Here is a 26,727-nt window from a genome sequence, read left to right as displayed (position 1 = left end):
TTAGTGGCCAGCAAGTTAAGTGTCTCCACCAGCTGTCTCTTTTGTTAAAAAGCTAACTGACTTGAGGTTCCTAATTTAGGGTTACCACACCTCAGGTATAAAAAACCCAGAACCTAAAACCCCCCCAGGACATCAGGCGTGATCCTGAGCCCATGAAACTGGCAACGTGTACAGAGCAATCTTGCAGATTTCTCACGACCGCCCCTCCAAAGAGGTATGAACAGGGGAAAACTTGGATAATGGGCAACTCTATTCTAACTCAAATCCTTCCCTCCCTCCGCAGATTAAACAACATCTCCTTGGCCTATTTTAGGCACAAAGTGAATAAAAGCCACATAACCTCAGCCTCTGAGTTATGCAAAGGAAAATCTGCATTTACACTGCAACCCCCCCCCCCCCAAACATTTGTTTGTGCTAATGAAGGAGCCTGATTTCCAACTGCTTGAGTTGCACATGCCAATCTGAAGAAGTGGGTTGTGCCCACGAAAGCTCATGATACCGTCTACATTTTTTTTGTTAGTCTCTAAGGTGCTGCAAGACTGTTTGTTATTTTTTAGGTTTATGCAAATAGCTGTGTGGGCATGCAAACTGGGTAACTGCACATGCCAATTATTCTGCCCATGCAAATTTAGTGGCTGGTTTGAAGCCGGTTGACGAGGTGGATCTTAGGATCCAGCTGTGACTGGGATTTGTGTCAAGTCATTAACTAATCCAGAGCTGCTTCTAACTTAGAGCTACACACACCGCGCAGGGCACACCGGAGAAATGCCCTCCAAGCTTCTAATACCAGCAGAGCTCCAGGATTTTTAACCTGGCAGAAAAAAAATTCTCTCTAATTAAATCCTACCTTATCTTGGGTTTTCCCAGAAGCTGTATCCCTGCTCTCCTCCCACCATGTATCCTGCATGGTAGCAGAATAATGCTGCAGACCCTCCCCAGAGAAGGAAGCAATTGGTGGGGGCAAATCTCTTTCCCCGTCTCTGTTTTCACTCTTGGTTTGCTGATTGTTACTCCAGGATCAGCATATCAGCCTTTAGACACAGCCCTATCATCACAGGTGGAGTGGCTCTGTCACAAGGAGGTGCAGAAGAGCAAGAAAGGGCTGCTACTTTTCAGGCCGTGTGTGTTCACCTTTCACTGCACTTCCTTGCCACAAGGCAAATGGGATGCCAGAAATCAAGCCCCAAACATGCGTTCCCTGTAAGCCGAGTGCTTGGGCAGCCACCCAGGAGGGATTCAAATGCTGCCCAGCTGATTAACAGAGCACCCACAGCCGGTAGCATGTGTGTCTATGGTGGTGCACATCTGCACATGCCTCAGTGCACGTAACAACATTTATTCTGCACATGGATGTTAAAAATTAGAGGGACCATTGCTGGTGACCCTTCCCTAAGAGTGCTGTACCCACCACTCTCACCAGGGCTGGGTCTATATCAGAAAGCGAGGGTGACCCATCTCTACTGCCCAGGGAGTATGCAACCCTCCCCCCCAACAATGCAGTTAAGCCGACGGAAATCCTGGTGCAGACAGCACTAGCTCAATGGAAGATCTTTCCCTCGACCGAGCTACTGCCTCTTGGGGACACGTCCCCACCCTCCCCGCTGGGAGAGACTCGCTGCTCTGTCCCTCCCCAGCCAGGCAGCTCTATGCCTGAGCCCCTGACTGGGCAGCGTAAAGAGACCCCTGGTCATGCCCCCTCACACTGGCTTGTGACCCACTCCGGCCGACACCGCTACTTCAGCAGCAGTGGGGGCTGGAGCCCTGGGCCCTTTTCAGTTGCCAGGCCTTTTTGCCCCTTCCCCGCTGGGCTGGCCCCACCCTGCCCTCCTAGCAGGGTGTGTGTGTGGGGTGGGGTATCACTACAGTCATGGCTCTGCATTGCTCAGAGACTGGTACAAACTACCTACCATGGGGACCCTGTCAGGGTTGGGCCCTCAGCCGCCCTGCGCCCTGCCGAGCGGGCGTTCATGTCCCTCAGCCCCCCGGCTGCCTCCCCAGCCCTACACATACCTAGTCCGCAGTGCCCCAGAACCGGCCCCTGGTCTGCTAGAGGCCCCCCCTCACCTTCTGAGCCGTGCTGTCCTGTCCCTCCGGCTTATAACCTGGGCCTGGCAAGCCCCACCCGGTGCTCTAACCCCCACCAGGAAGAGGGCAAAGGTTTCCAACTCAGCCTGCCGCCACCCCCGGGATCAGGGTGCTGCTGTGAGCAGGCCCTGCCAAAGGGTTCGCGGGGCCCCAAGGCAGGAGGCTGGGAGCGGGGCCCCAGCCTGGGCGGTGAATACTCAGCAGCGCAGGGCCCCGAAAGCAGAGGGCTCAAGGCATCTGCCTTGCTTATCGTTCCCTAGGGCCGGGCCTGGCGGCGAGTGCTCTATCGCCAGCTTAAGGAAACAGCTCCTTCCTTGCGGAGGCAGCAGGCTTTTAAGCCCGTGCCTGCTGGGAGACAGGGCCTCTCCTCTGAGCCTGCTCAGGGGGAAGCCAAGGACAAAGCGAAACCCATTTCCATGTCACATCCACCTCTAGATCGGTGGTGGGCAGCCTGCGGCCTGTCAGGGTTCTGCATGTGGCCCGCGAGACGTCGGTTTTTTCCTACCGGGGTTACAAAAGCGACAGGTGCATAAATCCGGAGCATGGGAAGGGAGGGGCGTCCTGGTTTCAACCATCTGGCAAGCCCACGGACATGGAGCGGGGCCACTCACCAGCCTAGGTTGCTCCCCAGCCGTACACGGAATTGAGAATCCAGCGCGCCTTTGTCAGGCACGTACTCCATGCTAACCATACACACGGTGGTCCAGTAGGAGGTAGGGGCTCCAACGAGGATCACCTCCCTTTGTGCACGGCGCTGTACAAACGCGCAGTGAGAAAGCCAGTGTCTCAAGGACCGTACTGCACGTGGCCCCAAAGCTGTAACTGGATCTGCACCCCTGGCGTTAGGAAACCCAGCTCCTCTTAATACTCCCTCGATACTGAACTGTTCCAAAAGACTTTGCCGGGAGAGCCAGCAAGGCGCCGCAGTCTCAGGATTGCTTGCGCTAGCCACGGTCCTTGCCTTCCGTTTCTGTAGGCCCCCAGGGTCCCGGCAGGCAGACGGCATCAATGTAGCAGGCGGATGCCTCCACCGCAAAGTCAGCCTGTCTTCTTGGAAGTGCCAGTGGCTCGTGGCAGGATGCCACAGGAGAGCCGTGTGGTAGAAAGGAAGGTAACTGAATATGGCGCCAGACATGCCCACTCAGCATAGAACACGCCGGGGAGGGTGTGTGAACGCACCCCCATCCAGATGCACACCCTACTCTCTATCCCCATCCATGAACACGGTGCAAAATGCAGGGGAAAACACGGTCTGGGGGTTGGCCACGTGGGAGCTCCCTGCACACCCCGCTTTGGAGATCTGGCTGACCTCCTGGCCACTGCTCTGGGAGGGGTCGAGGGAAGCCATGGGAAGGCTGGGAGCAGTGGGTTCTAGCCCTCCGTCCCCAGGGCAGGCCAGCCTGGCTGTTTGGGCTGCGGGTTGGGGCCAATTCTAGGTGTGGTGATCTCCAGGGGTAACCAGCCCACTCGTCGGCTGTGTGTGTGGCGAAGGGCGCGTCTACGCCGCACCGGAACTCGAAACAAGCTACACCGTTTGCGCAAGGCAAATGGCGTCTCTTATTTCCATGCTATTTCGAAATCGCTCATTTCGTCATTTGGCGCTGTCTATGCAGCGCCACACTTCGAAATAAAACGCTTTTCTGAAACATCCCTCATTCCTTGTGAAATGAGGTTTACAGGGAGGTCGGAATAGCGAAATAAGGGGCTTGCTGCGAAAATGCGAGAGAGCTATTTCGGGAGACTCCGGTGTCCCGCAATAGCATCGCGGTGTAGACATAGCTGAAGTGGGGACTGGATTCACTCTGTTCACTTTGCTGTGTTGCATGTGATTTCTACTGTGGTGACCATGCGTGCCTCAGTTTCCCTGGGCACTGCACCACTATCTAGATAGGGGTGGGAACTGCGGGTGTGATTCACTGAGGGAGGCTGCCCCGGCCCCACGTGTACACAATGGCCCAGGCTCATGGTGAGGGTGTGACCAGGTGACACCTTTTGCCCCAGAAGCTGGACAAAGGCTGGAAGTGGGGTTGGCTGCAGGTGGAGAGGGGGTGGGAGTGAGTCTTAACTGGCTTGGGATACAGGGAGGGGGCCCTGAGCCCTGGCTCGGGGCCCCCCTCACCCCAAGATGGATGGTACTGGCTGCTTCTGGTTCCTGTGCTAACAAGTCTGTTCTACGCTGTGTCCTGGTTGCCTAATAAGCCTTCTGTTCCACCTGCCGGCTGTGGATAGGGCTGCAGGGCCCGGTGGCTCTCCACCCCTCGGTGACCATGTGAGGTCCAAAGGCTTGTAGGAAAGGGACGTTCAATCAGGCCACACGCCGACATCTGAAGCAGGGACGTTACAAGGTGGGAACATGGGACCAGGTAACCTGTGCCGCTCTGTCCCTGCCACCCCGACTTCCCTCTGCATGGGGAGCTGCTGCCGGAGGGGAGAGGGCAATGGCCGGAGGAACGCAGGAGGGAGAGAGTGCTCCCCTCCTCTCGCTGGCTCCCCCCAGCTGCGGTTTACAAAGGGCACCACCGCCCCGTGGAAAAGCCTCCGGGGTCGGCTCCCCACCAGCAAGCGCCAGCTCCGGCGGAAGGCATTGGCAACGCACCCATCCACGGGGCAGGGGCCCCCGGAAAAGTGGGAGGGCCCGGCTGGGAATGGCTCCCCCACAGAGTGACGGCGTCACGGAAGAATCAGGAAGCCCGGTGAGGCTCCAAAGGCAAAGGGAGCGTCCTGCCTCTTCCCAGGGCCTGCGGGCGGGAGCCGCTCTGGGAACCGCGGTGCTGCTCATCGGGCTCTTGTATAATTAAAGCCTGGCAGGAGGGAGGGGGAGCCGCTCGGTGAATCACTCTGCCCGAGGCGAGCTGGAGGGGCTGGCGTGTGGGTGAGCTGCGGGGGGGGGGAGGGCGAAGCACCCGCCTGAGTCATGCTCCCACTTCAATCGAGCTTTAAAAAACCAACGAGTGGTCCTGTCGTACCTTAGAGACTAACACGGAATCCTAGAACCCCAGGGCTGGAAGAGACCTCAGGAGTCATCGAGTCCAGCCCCCTGCCCAAGGCAGAACCCACCCAACTCAATCACCCAGCCAAGGCTTGGTCAAGCCGAGACTTAAACACCTCTAGATACCATCACCTCCCTAGGGAACCCATCCCCGTGCTTCCCCACCCTCCTGGTGAGATAGTTTTTCCTACTATCCAACCTAGACCTCCCCCACTGCAACTTGAGACCTTTGCTCCTTGTTCTGCCCCCTGTCACTACTGAGATCAGCCTCTCTCCATCCTCTTTGGAACCCCCTTCAGGAAGTTGGAGGCTGCTCTCAAATCCCCCCTCACTCTTCTCTTCTGAAGACTAAACAAACCTAAATCCATCGGCCTCTCCTCATAGATCATGTGCTCCAGCCCCCTCATCATTTTGGTCGCCCTCCGCTGGAACCTCTCCAATGCATCCACGTCCTTTCTACAATGGGGGGCCCAGAACTGGACACAATACTCCAGATGTGGCCTCACTAGAGCCAAATAAAGGGGAATAATCACTTCTCTGGATCTGCTGGCAATGCTCCTCCTAATGCACCCCACTAGGCCATTAGCCTTCTTGGCTACAAGGGCGCCCTGTTGACTCCTATTCAGCTTCTCATCCACTGTAATCCCCAGGTCCTTTTCTGCAGAACTGCTACTTAGACTGTTGGTCTCCAGCCTGTAACAATGCTTGGGGATTTTTCCATCCCAAGTGCAGGACTCTACACTTGTCCTTGTTGAACCTCATCAGATTTCTTTTGGCCCAATCCTCTAATCTGTCTAGGTCACTCTGGACCCTATCCCTGCCCTCCAACGTATCTACCTCTCCCCCTAGCTTAGTGTCATCCGCAAACTTGCTGAGGGTGCAATCCATCCCCTCATCCAGGTCATTAATAAAGATATATACACGCACGTAAGAACGGCCAGACTGGGTCAGACCAAAGATCCATCCAGCCCAGTATCCTGTCTGCCGACAGTGGCCAATGTCAGGTGCTCCAGAGGGAGGGAACACAATAGGGAATCCCTCCCGTCATCCATTTCTAGACAGAGGGGATACCATTCCTACCCATCCTGGCTCATAGCCACTGATGGACCTAACCTCCATGAACTTAATCTAGCTCTTTCTTGAATATGGCGCATCTGAGTAGCTTGGTCAAGATAACACTGAAGATCTGCTATAGACACCACACCTGTCCTCAGCCTCCATCCCCCCAGCCACACACCACACAGGAACCCTTCGAGGAGAAGACAACGCTCCCAACAACTGGATGAAAGTAGCCTGCGGAGCTGACAACCTCCCACGAGGCTGTATTGCGAGACCCTGGCTCACACTGTCCCTGCACATGTGATCCCGCGCAAGCCAACAGGACCATCTGCTGGTTAACGTGCCGCGCAGACTTGAGGAAGGACGTGGGAGGATGGCCCGCCCACAACTGTGATCGGAGAACAAGTGAAATCCAGGAGAATTTTACCCTGGACTTCCGGCCGACCCCCTGGTAAATCTTATCACCGTGGGGGAAGTGCTGGACCCACTACAGTCAACACCGAAACTCCCACTGGTTTGTGAGTGGCCAGCTTGAAATAAGAACGATTCATTTTTGTATTAATCAAACTGAAATCAAAAGTACTCTGCTAAGCTCACGCCGCTTCCTCCCTGGGGAAGCAAGCACCCCGTCCTTATCATCCAGCCAACTGAATGCAGACCCTTAAGCCTTTTAGGTCTTGATTGTTCTAGGGGACCATCTTCACAGAGGTATAGTCCTGAATAGTTCTGCTGCAATTGATCAGCTTTTGCTTCACAAACCAGCATGGCTGGCTATCGATTGGAAGTATAATGGGGTTAAACAGTATGAACCAGTGTTCCCTGTAAGCTGAGCGCTTGGGCAGCCACCCAGGAGAAATCAAATGCCACCCAGCTGGTTAGCAGAGCGCCTACAGCTGGTAGCATGTGTTCTATTGGTGGTGCACATCAGCACATGCCTTGGTGCATGTAACAAAATTTGTTCCACACATGGCTGGAAAAAATAGAAGGAAGAATTGGTGTGAGGTGAGCTAACTAAGCACCATTTCTTCAGTTTTCTTCTTCCTTCCGTACACAAAGCCTGAGTCGTAATTAGGGAGGCCAGCTCTGACAAAGCGTGCCCGTTTAATAGGTTAGATGCAATTAGCTTTCCTATTGCTTTTGCAGAGCTCTGTTCTGCATTATAAATAAATACACCAAGGATTTGCTGTCAGAGAGCACAGAGGAGCATACCAGGAAATCCCAGGAAGGCATCTGTCTATATTGGAAGTTAATCTGATGTTGACTGAAATGCTCTCCACGAGGGATCGAGTTAATTACGTCTGGAAAAGGCTTGAAAAAGCTGTCACATGCGTGACTTGGGGGCCAAGCGAGCTATGCCCCACACAACAGCATCATCCTCAGAATGTTACCGTCTGGGCCTCGTTTTCCCGCTACGTGGCTTGGGCAACGGAGCCTTCTTAGAGGCACGACCAGGAAACGTTTGGACCGTTGCCAATGTGCTTAGAAAGAAATGTGAAGCAAAAGGCCTTTAGGGCTCCGCCGTGAAAATCGTTTCTTACTGTGGGCCAGATGTGGTAGAAAACGCCTGGTACAAACAAGCGCTTCTTGACAACATTTGGCAGACGAACTCTAGGTAAGGAAACTTGGAAAAGGATCAAATCAATTAAAAAAAAATACCTGCAACCTCGAATCTGGGTCCGTTAGTTGGGCTAGTTTGACTTGCAGGCCGTTAGGTCAGCTCCATATGGAAAGGTCCTAGGGAAATCAATACAGAATGATGGCATATTAAAACCAGCCTTTAGAACCGGGTAGGAGAGCCGTCTTTCCTATTCAGTTCCACAGGCTTGTGTGACGCGTTTCCAGTCTCCCTCCCACAGTTACTTTTGCTAACTCCCCAGACCAAGCGAGCCCTACAAGGTCCAGCCTATCTCTCTATTTTAGAGGGCGTCTGTCTGTCTGTGTGTCTGTCTGCGAGTCCGTTTGTTGAAGAACTTCTAAATGATAAGAGTGGTGGGCAGCTTCCTCGTCTCCTAACGTAAAGCAAGGCCAGGGTTTGGTTGTGCCGGGACAACCGGAAGCTGCAGGAAAAGGAGTGTTTTCCATAACGTGCAGAGGGAGGGGCTGTTGTTCAGAGGGACGTGCTATGAGAGTGGCCACTGGGGGCAGCGAGCCGGCAGGGGAGAGCTTCCCGCAGCGTGTCCACTGGGGCAGCTGTACCACCAAGGGAGTGGACAGCAGGGCATGGCCACTTTGCCTGCCAGCACACCAGGTAAATAGCCTCCCTGCTCCAAAACGTTTCTCCTCCTCCCAGCCTGTGGCTGCAGCACCTGGAGGGCGGGGAGGAGGGAGGAGGCCTCTGGTGGCCACAGGGGGCTGGAGGGAGAAAAAAGACCCTGGCGGCCGGGGAGTCCTGGGGGTAGGGGAGAGAAAAGGCCAGTGCTGGATGGGATGGATGGGATCCCCTACCCTGAGCCTTTCCTCACCCCCCCACCCTCACTCTCACCCCCCACCTCCAGCCTCCTGCATTCCCCACATCCCCAAAACCCTGCCCTGACTCCTGTACCCCCTACACCTGCCAGCCCCCTGCCCTGAAGGACCTGGACAAGGGCAGGCAAGTCTGTAAATCAACAGGGGGGTAGGAGGGTTGGCCAAGCCTCTCTTTGAGGCTTCAGGAAGCAGGAGCCAGGACAAAAAGGGGCTACAGGAAGGAAGTCTGGGAACACGCAAAGTGCCAGCAAATGCTGTTCATGGGTTTTATGCTGGAGTGTGAGGAGGCAAGTTCATCAATAAGGCAAAGTGGGGGAGGGAAAACTAATCGTGAGGATACACACGCGAGTCCATCAGAGGCCAGCGTGAACGGCAATCTCTATAGCTCAGCAGGCCTGTTTCTGCCGTAGTGACTTTGGCCGGCCATGGGAAATGGAACATAGCGCGTGCGTGGCAGAACGCGATGGACCTCAAACGTCTCCATCAAACCAGACCAGACTGGGTGGGGGACAGGCCGTCTTATCGATATGCCCACTTCCAAAAGGCTAAAGAGCTTTGCCATGCGCAGCTGCTTACTGGGGTCCAAGCCAAAATGGCTGTAGGAGCTGAGGGCTAAAAGGAAGCCGCACTGAGGAGAAGTGAACCCTTTTAGAACCATGAAGAAATGCCTGCCCTGGAATAGTGCACACTAAAAGAGCCCCCAAGCATAATCTGGACAGCTGGTGATTTATGAATAATAGTTAATTACATAAGTAACAATCATATTTTGGATGTAGCATCTTTCCTCCCACAGACTCTCTAAGGGTGTGTCTACACTGTGCACTTATTTTGAAATAAGCTATTCCAGAAGAAATACTCCAAAATAGCTTATTTTGAAATAGTGTGTCCAGGGCCGACTTATCCATTAGGCACAGTAGGCACAGTGCCTAGGGACCACGATACTTTTAGGGGCCCACGAAAACGTTTTAATTTCTTTTAAAATCAGAAGAAAAAAATGAACTTTTAGGGTCGAAGAAAATGTTTTAATTTTTTTCTCACATCAGAAAAAAATGAAATTTTTAGGGCCCACGAAAATCTATTAAATTTTGCCTAAAAGAAAAAAAATAAAATGTTGAAGTATTTAAAGTTATATCAAAAATAATTTTTAATATTTTTTTTTATGGAGGAAGGGGCCCACAAAAGTCATAATGCAGCCCTGAGCCTGTCTACACTGCAGGGAAGACTCAAAATGAAACTGAGGCAGGATCCCCGAATGTGGATACGCTGCCTCGATTTAGAGCCCCCGGAAGCATTGGGGAGTAATTAATTGCATGGCTCTAGGGAGGAGTGATTTCGAAATAGCAGCAGTGGAGCATCCACACTATTGCTATTCCGAAATAGCTATTTTGGAAGAGGGGTTATTCCTCGTGGAATGAGGTTTACAGAAGTTGGAATACGCTGCCCGTTATTTCGAATTTATTTCAAAATAGCAGAATTGCTGTGTAGACGCTCACATTGTTATTTCAAAATAATGGTGCAGTGTAGATGCACCATAAAAGTTTCACACACTGCACGGAGGGTGGACAAGAAAGACTCCAAGGCTAGCGACATGCAGCCGGCTGTGGAGTGAGTAGAACACAGCGGGAGCTTAGCAGAGGCGGTCTGGAAGAGCCTGCCTGGCTGAAAACAAAGAGAGTATTTCCGGCAGCAGACTGTTCTTACCCCATCTGTGCTGAGAACTGTTGCAAGATTTTTAATAGCCTTGGTCCAAATCAACATGACCCACGGGAAAACCCTGAGGAGCAGGCTAAGCAGAAGAAAACACTATGTATGACAAGGATATACCTATCTTAGCATATGTCTACACTATAGCGTTTTTCCGGAAAAACAATTCTTACGTCCACACTGCTTTTGTGTTCTTTTGACAGAAACTCAAAAGAACGGAGAGGTTTTACCGATAGCGGTAAACCTCATTCTATGAGGAAGAAGCCTTTTTCCGAAAAGGGCGTATGTGTGGACGCGGAAGAGAGTGTTTTTTCGAAAGAAGAGGCCTCCAGGAAAAAGCACAGGTGCCTGGTGACCACTCCGTCCACAGTAATCACAGCTGAAATGTGAGATAGTGTCAAATTAATGTGGACGCTCTCTTTCGAAAAAGTACATCACTTTTTCATTGGGCTTTTGCTCGGTAGACGCTCTCTTTCGACGGAAGGTTTTTCGGAAGATCTCTTCCAGAAAAGCTTCTTCCGAAAGAAGCCTGCAGTCTAGACATAGCCTCAGAGACCTTCGGGCCCCCTCAGCACTGCGTCTCAGTACAGCAGGGCTGTACTTTTATCCCCCTATGTCAACAGGGCAGATTTTTAAGTCAGTTATTTCAATGGGAGATGGGCACCTACCTATCTTTAAAAAGCTGTCCCACCATAGGGGAAGAATCCCAAGCATTGTTACAGGCTGGGGACCAACCAACTAAGTAGTAGTTCTGCAGAAAAGGACCTGGGGATTACAGTGGATGAGAAGCTGGATATGAGTCAACAGTGCGCCCTTGTAGCCAAGAAGGCTAATGCCATATTAGGGTGCATTAGGAGGAGCATTGCCAGTAGATCCAGAGATGTGATTATTCCCCTTTATTCTACTCTGGTGAGGCCACATCTGGAGTATTGTGTCCAGTTCTGGGCCCCCCACTACACAAAGGATGTGGACGCATTGGAGAGGGTCCAGCGGAGGGCAACCAAAATGATGAGGGGGCTGGAGCGCATGACCTATGAGGAGAGGCTGAGGGAGTTGGGTCTATTTAGTCTGCAGAAGCAAAGAGGGAGGGGGGATTTGATAGCAGCCTTCAACTTCCTGAAGGGAGGTTCCAAAGAGGATGGAGAGAGGCTGTTCTCAGTAGTGACAGATGGCAGAACAAGGAGCAATGGTCTCAAGTTGTGGTGGGAGAGGTCCAGGTTGGATATTAGGAAAAACGATTTCCCTAGGAGGGTGGTGAAGCACTGGGCTGGGTTCCCTAGGGAGGGGGTGGAGTCTCCATCCCTAGAGGTGTTTAAGTCTCGGCTTGACTGGGTTGATTTACTTGGGATTGGTCCTGCCTTGGGCAGGGGGCTGGACTTGATGACTCCCGAGGTCTCTTCCAGCTCTATGGATCTATGGGTATGTCTACACTACCCTCCTAGTTCGAACTAGGAGGGTAATGTAGGCATACCGCACTTGCTAATGAAGCGGGATTTGAATTTCCCGGGCTTCATTAGCATAAGCGGGGAGCCGCCATTTTTAAATCCCCGCTGCTTCGAACAAGGTGAAACGAGGTGTACCGGTAGTTCGGAATAGGCACCCTAGTCCGAACTACCTAGTTCGAGCCCCGTGTAGCCACCCTACACGGGGTTCAAAGCAGCGGGGATTTAAAAATGGCGGCTCCCCGCTTATGCTAATGAAGCCCGGGAAATTCAAATCCCGGGCTTCATTAGCAAGTGCGGTATGCCTACATTACCCTGCTAGTTCGAACTAGCGGGGTAGTGTAGACATACCCTATGATTCTAAGGTAGGGGTGGGGAAGGCAAGCCCGCAGCCCCACCCCTTTTGACCAGGCCCCACCCCCAGACCATGGGGAGGGAGGAAAGCATGTGGCTCCAGCCTCCACGGCCCCAGAGTACAGGGAGGTAGGATAGCGCACAGACCCAGCCTCCTGGCCCTAGAACACAGGAGCAGCAAGGCTCCGCCCCCCAGTATGCCTACAGTAGCGGAATGTGGGTGGGGCCAGGCTGGCGCATTGGGAAGGCAGAACCTTCCCCTGCCTCTTATACCCGCCATGCCTGGGTCCCACAGTGACTTGCCTAGGGTCCCACAGGAAGTCTGTACCAGCACAAAGGCCTCATCCACATACACTCCCATGGGCCGTCGACTTCAGTTACGTGACTTCAGCTATGTGACTAACATCCCTCACGTCAAGGCACTTAGGTCTGCTTACTGTGGTGTCTTCACTGCGGTAAGTCGACAGCTGGCTCCGCTTGCTCTTCTCGCTCTGGCAGAGTACCGGAGTTGACGGGAGAGCACTCAATTTATCGTGTCTATCGCCCCCTGCTGGACTGATCGCTGCCTGTCGATCCAGCCTGTAGTGAAGACATACCCAAAGAACTGAACCAGGGCTCCTGGCTACTGGCCTGAATATTGGAGCATCCTGCCCTTCTTAGAGAGTGTCTCCTAGGACGCAACTTAAGTGTGGTTGCGTGTACATGCAAATATATATGCAAATATATACAAATAGCTTCTTTCACACGGACGGGCATGAATACAAAGATTAAGGCAAAACTACACAACACACAATCCACATTTAAGTCAGTTCTGCTGATATTAATAAAATGCGATATTTACCCGATTTCCACCTGTATGACAGCGCTTGTAATGAACAATGACAATCCAGGAACTGAACTACTAAAACACATCTCAACAGAAGACCATTCTATTGACTCGCCATTGTGGAACGTGTTCCCAGTGGAGGCCATGTTCAAAGGAACCCACCTGCAGGCCGTGTGTTGAGCCCTGCATAAACCCAAACCGCATCGTGGGCCACGAACAAACGGGCTGCAGGCCACATGTGGCCCAGAGGCCACATGTTGAGTAGCCCTGATCTAGATGGTGCTTGGTGCTACCGTGAAGGCAGAGGACTGGACTTGATGACCTCTCAAGGTCCCTTCCAGTTCTAGTGTTCTAGGAACTGAAACTGATGAAGTTAGAAATGTCTGTAGGAGTTTCTCCATCACCCTCTGCCATTCCAGAGTTTTGCTCTAGAAGAGGTTGTGATGTTGCTAATTCAGGATTGTCATGTTTTAGGGCCAGAACCTCTGTCCACTGAATGAGAGCTTACCCACTGATTTCAAGAGATCCAGGATTATCCAGGGAAATGAGATGCCCAACTCCCATTGAAATGCAATAGAGTTTGGCTCCTTTGAGAAGTCTCAGTGTTTCGCTGTGTCTGTTTCTTCCCCTCAGTCCCATGCAGGAGACTTTGGGCAGGTCTGTGCCACAGGAGAAAATCGACTTATGATATGCAACTTCAGCTACGAGAATAGCATAGCTGGAGTCGACGTACCTTAGGATGACTTTCTGGGGTACTCCCACTGTGAGAGGTCAAAGGGAGAAACTCTCCCATTGACTTCCCTTACTCCTGTCAACCTGGTGGAGTACCGAGGTCGACGGGGGCTCCATCAGTGGTTGATTTAGTGGGTCCTTACTAGACCCACTAAATGGAACCCTGAAAGATCTATCTCCAGAGCATTGATCTCTGAGTAAGTGTAGATCTGCCCTTTGGCATGGTCACTTACATGAAGGTTGGGTGCAGTATGGCTTTCTAGTCCCATCATGACCTTCGTCTGTAGCTCATTTAGTAGGCTGAACCTTGGGGCAGAAATCATTTCCAAACATGGATGCTCTCTCTTTGCCAGATTAGGCTCTAGCTCTGCTTTTTGGGTCCTTTGTTTTCTGCCACCTTGCTCCTGGCGGGTTATGATTCACAGCAGGAGGGCTTTGTCTGCCGGACGCATTTTTTCCATGCACTGTTTGTTCACGGTAGTTCTAGCATGTTGGGCCAAACCGCGATCTATTAAATAGAACTCCCCTTAAATCATTTAAGCTTCAGCTGCTAGTGAGACTTGATTCATTTCACCACTTGATAGGAGAAGGGACAGTAGCATCAACAAAGCCTAGTGAACGGTAGGAGCTGTAACTGATGACAAACACACCAGGGGCTGGATTCAATGCATCTAATGACCTGGTTTTGTTCTCTGCTGTTACTACATTTGGCAGGAGATTAGTTGCATTTCCATAAGCCACTGTTCCCGTGATTTATACCTTGAATGCAGATTGTTAAACATACGTTTCTGGATCACTGGATTTCTTCTTTCGGTCACCAGTGGTTACAGGGAGGTTGCAATATGCCACAGGGTAACTAATAATAGTACTTTGTGCTTACACGGACATTTTCCTCGCTAGATCTTGGCAATACAAAGCAGTGTGATCTCTAAATCCATAGCTTTAGCCAAGCTGCCCTCCATGCAGTCCCTGGAGTGTGCAGGGGGAGACCCGGGTGGTGTGACTCCATCCTGGCCAGCTCAGCCCTTGGCACAGTCTGATGGCTGCTCTAACTTGTGCATTTGTGACACTGGACAGGGATGGATGGAGCACAGCAGGACTTGGGACACACACCCAACCCGGGAGCTGCCAGGAGCGACCTGGACCAAACATTATGCCCGGGAAATACCTAGGTGATTATAGCAGGACCAAACCCTGCCCTGTGATCCTTGTTTTCCATACAGAAGCTAAGTGAAAGATGGGGAAGTTCTGTGATTTGACCAAGGCCACGCCAGAAGTCGGTGACAGAGCCCTCATGGCCAGTGATCAGCCTCAACATTCGTTCCACGAGATCATCTGTACGTACACCACACTCTCTGTACATACACCGCACTCGCGGCACCACACCCTCCTCTGCGGGAACCTTCCCCAGGAACCACGAAGAGAGAAAACTACCGGTTACATGGGCTCCCTTGCCGCCTCCCCCCACTTCGGTCACCCATCCTGTGTCTTTCGATGCCCCCGGTTGGCAAATATTTAAATATTTGGTTTTCCCTTTGATATTTTCATACTCTCTGCTCCTTGTTTCCTGCCTCCTTCCGTTTTTCCCCTCCCCCCCCCTTCTCCCCTATTTATATTGGGTCTGCACATCCTAAACTCAAAACTCCCATCATCTGAAGAAGTGGGTTGTGCCCACGAAAGCTCATGAAACCATCGACATGTTTTGTTAGTCTACAAAGTGCTACCAGATCATTTGTTGTTGTTTAAGTTTATCCTGAACAGACGAACTCGGCTACCCCCGGAAGGTTCTTCATTTTTGCTATCGCATCCAAACATTTGGTTCCCAGATTCCCACTAGCACAGCAAAACACCTCTCCTTCCCTGCTGACGTCAGGGCCTCAGGCCCCGGTAACCCTTAGTCCCTCCAGTCTCTGCCTGCAGCACACGTTTGACTCTCTGGAGGACTGATGGGCATTCATCTAGTGCAACCATGTGCTCATATCCCAAAGGGCGAGTCCTGAATTTCACATGGTGTGTCGGGCTGTAGGGAGGTATGTGGTTTTCCTGATCCCGCTAGTGGCTCACGACAATTTCAAGCAGCTTAGCATATCGATTAGTATTTTGATGGGGCTTGTTGAGTAAGAAGACCCTTAGCACAGTGCAGGAGAACTGCTGCGGGGCTGGTGACGATGAGTATAGCTCATGGGCTCCCTCATCTCTGGACTGAAAGTCCAGATGAATTTTAGGCAGAAGTTACGACAGGTTGAACCTCTCTAGTCCAATGCCCTCAAGACCTGACCAGTGCCGAACCAGAGAATTTGCCAAACCACGAGAGGTCACTATTGTCTAGCAACATCACCAACACTTCCACTGCTAACTGGGCTGTTAGAAGACATTTAGGGTAAATTAGAGCTAAATTACAGCACAGAGCACTGAAAGCCAGGCCTGGTGGCTGTATACAAACTTTATGGGACCACGAGAAACTTGGCCACACCCGTGATAAGTGGACATCCGGCTAACTCAAATCAGGCTGGACCACGGATGTTGCTGGACCAGAGAGGTTCAACCTGTCTTATGGATCTACAGAAGCCACTTTTCTAAATGAGTTCTCCAAAGGTCCCCATTCTGGGCTCCCAGGCTGGAGCTTGAGAGCTTTGGGTATTAAGAAAAAAGCCAAAAATGAGTTAGAGAGGTGTAAAAAGCATAGCCCAGAGTGAGTTTTTATGGCTAAATTATAAACTCTTCAATGTTCGGGATTAAGATGGAGACATGGATGCCACCTTAATTCCAGTGGCATGACCAGCCCCTTTCTGGGGCACCTGAATAAAAAAAAGTTATTTACTTGTTCCCATAATAGAAGAACTAGAGGACATCAAGTGAAATTAATGGATAGCAGGTTTAAAACTAATAAAAGAAAGTTCTTCTTCACACAGCGTGCAGTCAACCTGTGGAACTCCTTGCCAGAGGAGGCTGTGAAGGCTAGGACTATAACAGAGTTTTAAAAAGAGCTAGATAAATTCATGGAGGTTAGGTCCATAAAAGGCTGTTAGCCAGGGGGTAAGGAATGGTGCCCCTGGCCTCTGTTTGTCAGAGGCTGGAGAAGGATGGCAGGAGACAAATTGCTTGATCATTGTCTTCAGACCACCCTTTCTGGGGCACCTGGCACTGGCCACTGTCGGCAGACAGGATACTGGGCTAGATGGACCTTTGGCCGTTCTTATGTGGCTAGTGTGCTGGACACCATGGCTCTACATGACAGATCATTCGGGAATTCGAGTATCATAAAGAGCTAGCAACCACATTCAGTCTGGGACAATAACTTCAGCCAGTGTCCAGCTGTTCAGGTGTACGCCTCTCTCTAGTTCTTAGCACCAAACCCTCCACCAGCCTCTCTGCCATGTGTTAGAAATTCATCGGCGGAACTCAGGCCTGCCGCTCCTTACAGAAAACACCTTCATCGTCTCAGTCCTGATCCTTCCGCCTCCTCATCAACAGTAAAACTCCACTTGTCTTTGATGGAGCAGGACTGGACGCCTTGTAAAATTAGAGCTCTTATTTATGGGGTTCTTGAATATAAAGCTGCTACCCAACCAATATTTGGCCTTCTCTATTGCATGGGCCCGCAAGTCCCGCAAAAGGCGATAATATTTCTAGAATAGCAGCTACGTTATGCAGAGCCAGCCCCTACCTATCGGCCATCTCAGTTGCCACTTGGCAACTGATGTTGCTTAACGCTCTTCTGCTAGGATGGCATATGCGTGTCGGCTAATCAATTAAAAACAGGTCCCTCCTTCTGTCCTGAAGGGGCAGTGGGGACAGTCAGAGTCTGTCTGCTGAACTAGCCCCTTTTGCTGCCAGAGGTGGCTTGGGAGGCGGAGGAATCCGGGGCGTGAGTGAAGACTCCACTGAGAAACAGACTCACCGTGGATGAAGGTCACCTCTGTGCGAAGCAACCACGCAGCAGCGCACCGAAAACCCACCTCTGCACCCGGGTGATCATAGAATCGCAGAATCCCAGGGCTAGCAGAGACCTCAGGAGTCATCGAGTCCAGCCCCCTGCCCAAAGCAGGACCAACCCCAACTCAATAATCCCAGCCAGGGCTTTGTCAAGCCGGGTCTTGAACTCTTCTAGGGATGGAGATTCCACCCCCTCCCTAGGGAACCCATCCCAGTGCTTCCTCACCCTCCTAGGGAAATAGTTTTTCCTAATATCCAACCTGGACCTCTCCCATTGTAACATGAGACCATTGCTCCTTGTTCTGTCATGTCACCACTGAGAACAGCCTCTCTCCATCCTCCTCGGAACCCCCCTTCAGGTAGTTAAAGCTGCTCTCAAATCCCCCCTCACTCTTCTCTTTTGCAAACTAAACAAGCCCAAATCCCTCAGCCTCTCCTCGTAACTCATGTGCTCCAGCCCCTCATCATTTTGGTTGCCCTCCACTGAACTCTCTCCAATGCGCCCGCATCCTTTCTGCAATGGGGGGCCCAGAATTGGACGCCATACGCCGGATGTGGCCCCACCAGCGACCTTTGCTTATACTGAATTTATATCAGTCATCTGAGCTCCTTGTGCCTCCCTCAACCCCATGAGGCACAAGCAGGGCTTCCAAAAAGTCAGGTGCTTCCGTACAGTAGACGCGAGCCATTCACCATTTCCTCGTTCCACCAGCAAGTCACGTGACTGGGCCATTATCATCTGACGTCTGCAGCGTAACCTAAACTAAGCATGACCTGAAATGCCAGAATACCGGAGATGGTCAAATATGCCTTCCTGTGTCTCCGGTGCTTCGAAAGCCCTCTACTTCCTGCATTCCGGGCCTGCTCCTTGGACAGACCTTCTGTTTGCTTGTGTCCTGCTGTCTCGTTCACTGTGCCAAGGTAAAGAAAACCCAGCTGCTTCCAACCTGCCTCAGCCTAGAAGAGCCACAGAGCTGTTTTTATTGGACTCTCTTCACACATTTCTCCTTCTCTGAGATTGAGCAATTCACTGGGTATTTTTTTATCAATACAATATGCCTATTTTCCAAGCTGAGCAATGTTTGGATAAGTCTTCCCTGCATCTGTAACCTTCCTCTAGCACACTCAGGCCACAGCAGTGGGGAATTCAGCCAGTGTCATGCAAACTGACTGTTGAAAGGAAACAGAGGGGAGGAGAGCCCAGGAGAGATGGAGGGAACTGAAAGCAGAATCCCAGCATTACATTTGAGATGATTCTCTAACATGGCCATGGACAGTAATAGGTCACCAGGAACAGATGAGTTCGGAAGGACTCATATGCGGAATTGTAGCACTAACCAACCAGTGCTGTAACCTCGCATTTAAATCAGCTTTTGGACCAGATGACAGGTGAATAGCTAATGTGATGCCAATTTTTTAAAAAGGCCCCAGAGGCGAACCTGGCAATTACAGAACAGAACAGAGTGATCAGACACCTAGATAAGCACTAAGCACGATTTGTCGGGGAGAGTCAACATGGTTTTTGTAAAGGAAAATCATGCCTCATCAATCTACTAGAATTCTTTGAGAGGGCCAACAAGCCTGTGGACAAGAGAGATCCAGTGGCTGTAGTGTACTTAGATTTCCAGAAAGCCTATGACAAAGCCCCTCATCAAAGGCCCTTAAACAAAGTAAACTGTCATGGGATAAGAGGAAAGGATCAGTAATTGTTTAAAAGATAGGAAAGAAAGGGTAGGAATAAATGGTCCGTTTTCAGAATGGAGAGTGGTAAATAGCAGTGCCCCCCAGGGTCTATACTGGGATTAGTACTGGTCATAAATGACCTGGAAAAAGGAACAAACAGTGAGGTGGCAAAATTTGCAGATAATACAAAACTACTTAAGATAAATAAGTCCAAAGGAAATTAAAAGAGTCACAGAGGGGTCTTATAAAACTGGGTGACTGGACGACAAAATTCAGTGCTGATAAATGCAAAATAAATACACATTGGAAAACATAATCCCAACCATACGTATACAACGATGGGGTCTAAATTAGCTGTTACCACTCAAAAGAGAGATGTTGGTGTCATTGTGGACAGTTCTCTGAAAACATCTACTCGGTGTGCAGCAGCACTCAAAAAAGTTAGCAGAACGTTGAGAACTGTTAAGAAAGGACTAGATAATAAGACAGTAAAGATCTCTCTATAAATCCACGGTAGGCCCACATGTTGTATACTGCGTGCAGATGTGGTTACCCCCTTTCAAAAAACAGCTATATTGGAATTGGAACAGGTTAGGGTTGCCAGGTGTCCAGTACTGACCCAAACAGTCCGGTATTTTCGCCTCCTATCTGGTAAAAAAATTCAGAAAATACCGGGCACCCAAAATGTCCAGTATTTTCTGGTTGTTTTCCTCTGCCACAAGATGAAAATACTGGACACCTGGCAACCCTACGACACACTTGGCAACTGGGCCCAGTCCCCGGCCTTCCCTGATACCCGACACACCTCCCCCAACCCCTGGGCTCCCTGCTTACCTGGTTCTGCAGGGAACCTGCGTTCTGGCTTGATCAAGAAAACAAAATGGCTGCCGGCAAAAAGCCTAAAGACCTAGGGGAAGCAATGCCTTCCCCAGGTCTTAGTGCTCAACCGCTCCTCTGTTCCTATCCCTATTCTGACTCTGCACGCACTGAAAGGGGCCATGCTGTTTTAGTTTTTATTTTTATTTTTTTTTTGCTTAATAACTCTCAGAGTCTTTTTTTTTGTGCTCAACAATGTTGGTCTCCCCCCTTTTTTTCCCCCCTCAACAGAATTTTTCCCCAGTGTTTTTATTGTGGGGGGGGAGGAGGTGTTCGGTATTTTTGGTTAACCCATCTGGCAACCCTAGAACATGTACGGAAAAGGGCAACAAAAATGATCAGGGGTATAGAACAGCTTTCGTATGAGGAGAGATTAATAAGCCTGGGATTTTTCAGCTTGGAAAAGAGACAACAAAGTGGGGATGTAATAGAGGTCTATAAAATCATGACTGGTTTAGAGAAAGCAGATAAAAAAGTATTATTTACTCATTCCCATGACACACGAACTAAGGGTCACCAAATGAAATGAATAGGCAGCAGGTATAAAAATAAACAAAACAAAGTATTTCATCACAACACACGGACAGGACAGCCTGTGGAACGCTTTATCAGACGATGCTTTGAAGTCCAAGACACTAATGCAGTTAAAAAGAGAATTAGTTAAGTTCCTGAAGGTTAGGTCCATCAATGGCTGTTAGAGATGGTGTCTCTAGCTTTTGTTTGCGGGAATGAGCGACGGGGGGGTGGATCACTTGATGATTCTCGGTTCTGTTCATTCCCTCTGGGGCACCTGGCACTGGCCATGGTTGGAAGACAGGAAGCTGGGCTAGTTGGGCCATTGGTCTGACCCAGTCGGGCCATTCTTATGTTCTTATAGTCTGGTTGCTAACGTGTAAACCAGGGCTACTCAATTTTGGAAGCTCTGGGCGCCACAATGATAATCACAGCACACGGCATGGGCCGCAACTGAAGTTGCATATACATGCAAATATATATGCAAATATATGCAAATAGCTTCTTTCACACTGACAGGCATGAATACGAAGATTAAGGCAAGACTACACAACACACAGGCCCCATTGAAGTCAGTTGTGCTGATATTAATCAAATGCAATATTTACCTGATTTCCACCTGTATGACAGCGCTTGTAATGAGCAATGACAGTCCCGGAATTGAACTACTAAAACGCATCTCAACAGAAGGCCATTCTATTGACTACTTTTTTGTTTTGGCTTCACAACAGTCCAGGAATTGAACTACTAAAACACAGATCAACCCAAATCACATAGTAAACCCAACCTGCGCAGCACGCCACAAACAAACGGGCTACAGGCTGCATATTGAGTAGCCCTGGTGTAAATAGTGAGACATTTTCATAATGCTGAAGGCAGACCTTACTTGCTGGAGTAAGGAACTACAGCTAAGTGATGGCCAGCTCTCACCGGCTCTGTTCCAAATGCCACAAGCTAGTTCAGCCCCAAACAATGTGCTGTGTTCAGACACTCCTCAAGTCTCCATCAGAGTCTTTGATCACTCTAGTGCGGCCTCCTGCTACCGGCTCTGATCTGAAACACAGAAAACAAACAGCCACTTATTTTATTTTCGATTTAAAGTCGCTTTCACGGGGGCGTTGGGAAATGGCCACCGCCCTTCAGCGCCAAAGCCCATCTTGATTTTGGTTGTCTCACCCGGATTGTTGGATATTCATGTCCGATCTGCCCCGGCTGTGACCTCATTAGCCAGGCGGCTGCTGCTACAAACATGGGGTGGAAACCCCAAAGGGTGAGACAGGGCAGCTTGGTGTTCTCAGCCGTTCTGTGACTTTACGTGAATGCGTAGGGCCGAATCTTCCATGGGGTACATCAGAGAGGCTCTTCTAGAGCGACACCAGTTTACACCAAGCCAAGAACCAAACCTTACTGCTGCCTTTTTCACTCTGCCTTCTGGTTAGTTTATAAAAACACATGTTGCTGATTCAGATGACTGCATGGCCCTGCTTCGTTTGCAGTATCAGGACTCCGCAATATTAGGCATTTGTCACAATTTTGTCAGCTGGGTGATTCCTGCTGTTAGCTCCAGATGACCAGGGTTCCCACTGTCAGCCCCCTGTATGGCAGGGATCTTGCTGCCCTTCCTTAGCGGCTGTCGGCCAGTCCTGAGGTCAGCTCTGCACATTCATAACTACAAAACAGTTGTGTCAAAATGTCTGGTCATCAAAAAAATTAGCAGGCCTGACACAGTACTTGAATGATTATATTGTTCCCAGCAAATTTTTCTTCAACAAATAGGCCTTCTCTGGCTTTTCCGAATTATGGCAATTAATAAATGTTCAGTGTTATTTTTCCATGACTTTCCATGTTGTGTCTGCAATTATTTGACCATCATCCTGCAATTCAATTAACGATAAGACTGTTACAGGTTGAGTCCAGAACTCTCTGGTCCGGAAACATCCGTGGTCCAGAATGATTTGAGTGAGCTGGATGTCCGCTTTTCACGGGTGTGGCCAAGTTTGTTTACAGCCTGGCTCTCAGTCCTGTTCTGTTATTTAGCTCTAATTTACCCTTAAATGTCCCCTAAGAGTCCACTGAACAGTGGAAGTGTTGGTAACGCTGCTAGATAATATCGACCTACTACAGTCCAGAAAATTCTCTCGTTTGGAATCGGTCAGGTCCCGAGGGTGCTGGACTAGAGAGGTTCAAGCTGTAGTATTAAAAAAGGACACCGTCGGCTGCATCAATCCAGATGAATAAACATGAGAGCTGGGCGATTTGAATAAAAATGAGTCCACAGTTTGACCTCTCAATGCATCTCTGTGATCTTTTTACAAGCAGTTTCCTGGGGGAACGACTAACCTCTAGGGATGAGAAAGGTTAACTGGTAAACATCACCCTTAATGGGTGATGCTTACCAGTTCCGGTGAACCGTTAACCGAAAGGAGCTGGAGCAGCAGCCTGTTTGCTGCGGGAAGAGGGCTGCTCTGTCTGCCTCTGGCAAGCAGGGATCTGGCAGACTGCCTGTACTGATTGGGGGGAGAGACAGAAAGTAAGGGACAATTGGTCTGTTTTTAATAAAAAGTCAGGCTGGCTGTAGGATGGCTTCAGTGCAGGGCTGCTCCTTTAGAAACAAGACATCTGGTCACCCTGGCTATGGGTCAGTCTGGTTTACGCAGTGCCCAGCCGGGGCCAGAACAGGGGACGAATTTTTCAACTGACCTTTTTTGACCATTACATGCAGATGTATTGAAATTGTTCGCGGGAAGGGGCTGGTTTGGATGAATTTCGTGACTTGAAAAAAAGGCCCGTTAAAAACATGTACAATGTTCAAGACCTCCCATTTGAAAGGGGAAAGTTTCAGGTTTCTGTTTTGAGATGACTTCAGCATAAAGTAAATTGAGTAAAGAAAAAAGTGAAAGGAAAAGAGGCCAAAACGGACACATTGCAAATGTATTCAAAGACGGGGCACCGACAGCCTCCCTGGGTTCCTGAGCAAGGAGGGGGTGAGGGGTGCCCCAGGTTTGTGCTCCTGAAAGGGGCGGGGCCTCAGGGGTACGGGGAAGGGGTGGCGGAAGGGGAAGGGGCGGGGCGTCAGGTGGAAAGGGTGAGGCCAGGAAAGCCAGCCCTCTGCTCCGCCAGGACTGCAACGGTCCCACAGCCACATGGTGCATGCCACCTGGAGTCCCTGACCCCTTTGAATCACCAGGCCCCAGGGAAACTGCCCCCTCCCCTTCCCCATTGCTGAGCCTGTTCAAAGTAAAAGTTCCAGTGACCTAAACCAGCCACTATCCCCAATGCTGTTTGTTGGTCTATGAACATTTCTGAGATTGGCTTTGTCTCCATTTTGGAAAACTGGCCTAGCCCTAAGCTAGAATTCCTGCTGTTGGCCTCCTGGATCCTGGCGTGGTCTGTGTCTTGACCCTGCTCCATAGCATCCGTGTTGCCCACAGACCCTCAGCATTTAGGGTTCACCAGAGCCCGAGTCTCAAGGGCTTATGATGGCCTCGCAACCAGGAGATCCCTCCAGATGCCAAGACAGTTCCGGTCTTGCATCATGGCCGCTTTCACCGCAGCGGTACGACAAACGGATACCTTAGTGTGGGAACATGATGCTCTGTGAAACACTGCCCACTCCTAGAAGCAAGCAGCCAGCTGCTATTCCTACGCGAGGCCCAGTGGGCATGGAGAACCCATCCGTGCCCCCGGAGACCAAGAGCTTCACTAGCTGATGAGGAAAGACAGTAGGGCTGGATGTTAGGGACGCCATTCTGAATGCTTCCCATCTTGTACGTTCCTTTACCCATCGGCGACGGGATGTGTGCCAAGGAGGAGAGCAATTTCCACCCGGCACGTTTTAGGCCAGAGAGCTACGGCAGAAATGGGGCAAGAAGAGGCACACCTACCTTCTCCTTGAGGAAATGAAGGGTTGGCGTGAAGATAACAACAAACGTTCAGTGAGTCTTTCATTTACCACCCACTCGAGGAGAGAAAGTTCACAGGGATCTCATAATTCCTTGTGTGAGTCACTGGAAACAATCCCAGAAAATAAAGCTTATAAATATGTAAGGAAAATGGCCCTGCCTAGCTAGCTTCAGTAAGTCACCTGATCAACCCTGTCTGCTTAGCTGTGCCTCGTTCACGGTTATTAAGATTGCTCTTCTGTAAAAATATTCTCCACCCGCCTGGACAAACCCTGACGACAGCTAACCTGCTTATTAGAGGAGCACAGTGACTGAACAGCCACGAATGTCCACACAGCCCACACACATTGGGTGGGAAGGTTGCCACCCTCTCAGATTGTGTCCAAAGAACCTAATTTTGACAGGTGTGTTCCCATTGCTTCTCCCGAATGCGTACACCCCTCACAGGTCATGAACAGTGTTGGGAGAACCACTGAAGAGAAGGCAGAATTTGGCCCATTTTCCTCATCACTAATTTTCTGCAAACAGTCTACCGGGTGAACCTCTCTAGTCCAGAACTCTCTGGTCCGGCAACATCCGTGGTCCGGCATGATTTTAGTTAGCCAGTTATACACTTTTTATGGGTGTGGCCCCATACATTTATTTACAGCCACCAGTCCTGACTCTCAATGCTCTGTGTTGTTATTTAGCTCTAATTTACACCTAAATATCTTTTAAGAGCCCAGTGAGCAGTGGAAGTGTTGGTGATGCTGCTAGACAATATTGACCACCCGTGGTCCGGGAAATTCTCAGGTTCAGCACCGGTCAGGAGCCAGTCTAGAGAGGTTCAAACTACAGTTTTTAAAGACCTGCTCCACTGAAGACATTGGGCATTTTGGCAGTATTTCACTCCATGCGAGTCAAGTCGGGGCCCGTTTGAAATATCTCCACCTCCCCCAATGGTTTGGGGGAACACCCCTCAGGAACGGCTGCTCACTCTCCAAGCTCTGCGATGGTCACGTGGAATTGTGTCTCTTCTCTGACTGGGAGACTCCACTTTTTGCCCCCAAAAAATTGGTTTTCATGGTGAGAGCAATCTGGGTTTCACACGAAATACACTTTCCCGCGATGTTAATGTGCCTGACACCACGGCCACACACACTGGTGGAAAGCAAGTCAAGAGGCGGGCAAGTCCCAATGAAACTCAGTTCTAAGGAGACGTCCCTGGAATGGCCATGCGCAATATTTCTCACTCGTTATCACGTGAGGTTTCTGGTGCCATCTAAAGTCAGACGAGTCTCCCAGTCTCGGTCCTGATCCGTAAGACTCTGGCAGGCAGATTCTCCTGCTCTGGACAGCACCAGAGCCGTAAGCTGGACCGGGCCTATGCACAAAAGTCTCTTGAGACCCAAAGGCAGCTTCTCGTGGGAGAAAAGCTGGCAATGAGCCCGTGACCTTTGGTGCCTTCCCCTGGGACTCAAGCAGCACTGCCTGGCAAGCCTGCAAGTTCGTTTGCCCGGTGGGCACCTGAGGATGCGCGAGTGGAATAAAATAGCAGCGGTGCCCGTCACACTGCACCAGGCACCGCAGCCTGCGCAGCAGCGGGGGAAGGAGGCGGGCTCTGAACCAGATTTCCCACATCCCATTTTGCTCTGCACACCGCGATGGGGGACCTCCTGTCCGCAGGGTGGCTGCCTTTCCCTAGACCTCGGTCTGAGCTCCCCAGCGAGTTCAAAATGCAACAGCTCCGAGAGCTGGGTGTTTTCTATCCAGGGGGAAAACGCTTTTCGGCCCACAACCTTCACCATCCCTGAGCCAGCGGAGGCTGAGCAAGGTGCCGCCTGCCCCTTCCTCACAGATGTGCCGATGTGTCCCCTGGAGAGTGATTACCCGCCCCTCTGGTAACCCATCTCTGCACCCCCAACCCTGACAGCACACGGCCTCCCTCTCCTCCCCCTGGCTCTCCCAAGAACACTGGGTCAAGCCCAAAGACACGGTCCTTCTCCACAGACCCAGCGGCCCGAACCCCTCCTCAGTGACAACGGACAGGGGCTGTGATGCGGTCATCTGAAGGCTGGAGCCCATGGGTGCTGGCGAGAGGGCCAAAGCTTGGAATGCACAGAGGAGCTGAGCCAGAAAGCTCGCAGCCTGCAGATCGAAGGGCAAAACACACACCTCTGA

At 50.8% G+C, this 26,727-nt stretch overlaps 1 protein-coding gene across 3 annotated transcripts in view; it reads right to left on the bottom strand.

The window, feature by feature from the left end:
• Positions 1–26,727, bottom strand: part of FRMD6 (FERM domain containing 6) — a 203,478-nt gene that overhangs the window by 93,998 nt on the left and 82,753 nt on the right. For 2 of the 3 annotated variants that reach the window (XM_089778277.1, XM_075926188.2), the window contains 2 exons: positions 12,537–12,678; positions 7,790–7,867 (listed from right to left, as the gene is read on the bottom strand). The gene's annotated coding sequence lies outside the window, so the exon portion shown is untranslated. Of the gene's footprint in view, positions 1–7,789; positions 7,868–12,536; positions 12,679–24,549; positions 24,655–26,727 lie in introns of those variants that run through there. The other variant, XM_075926191.2, reaches the window with a different exon arrangement.

Source organism: Pelodiscus sinensis, chromosome 5 (genome assembly GCF_052426305.1).
Source record: "Pelodiscus sinensis isolate ZL-2025 chromosome 5, ASM5242630v1, whole genome shotgun sequence".
In the NCBI taxonomy this organism is placed as follows: Eukaryota; Metazoa; Chordata; order Testudines; family Trionychidae; genus Pelodiscus; species Pelodiscus sinensis.
The sequence above is the reverse complement of the archived record's forward strand: the minus strand, read 5'-3'. Positions and strand labels throughout refer to the sequence as shown.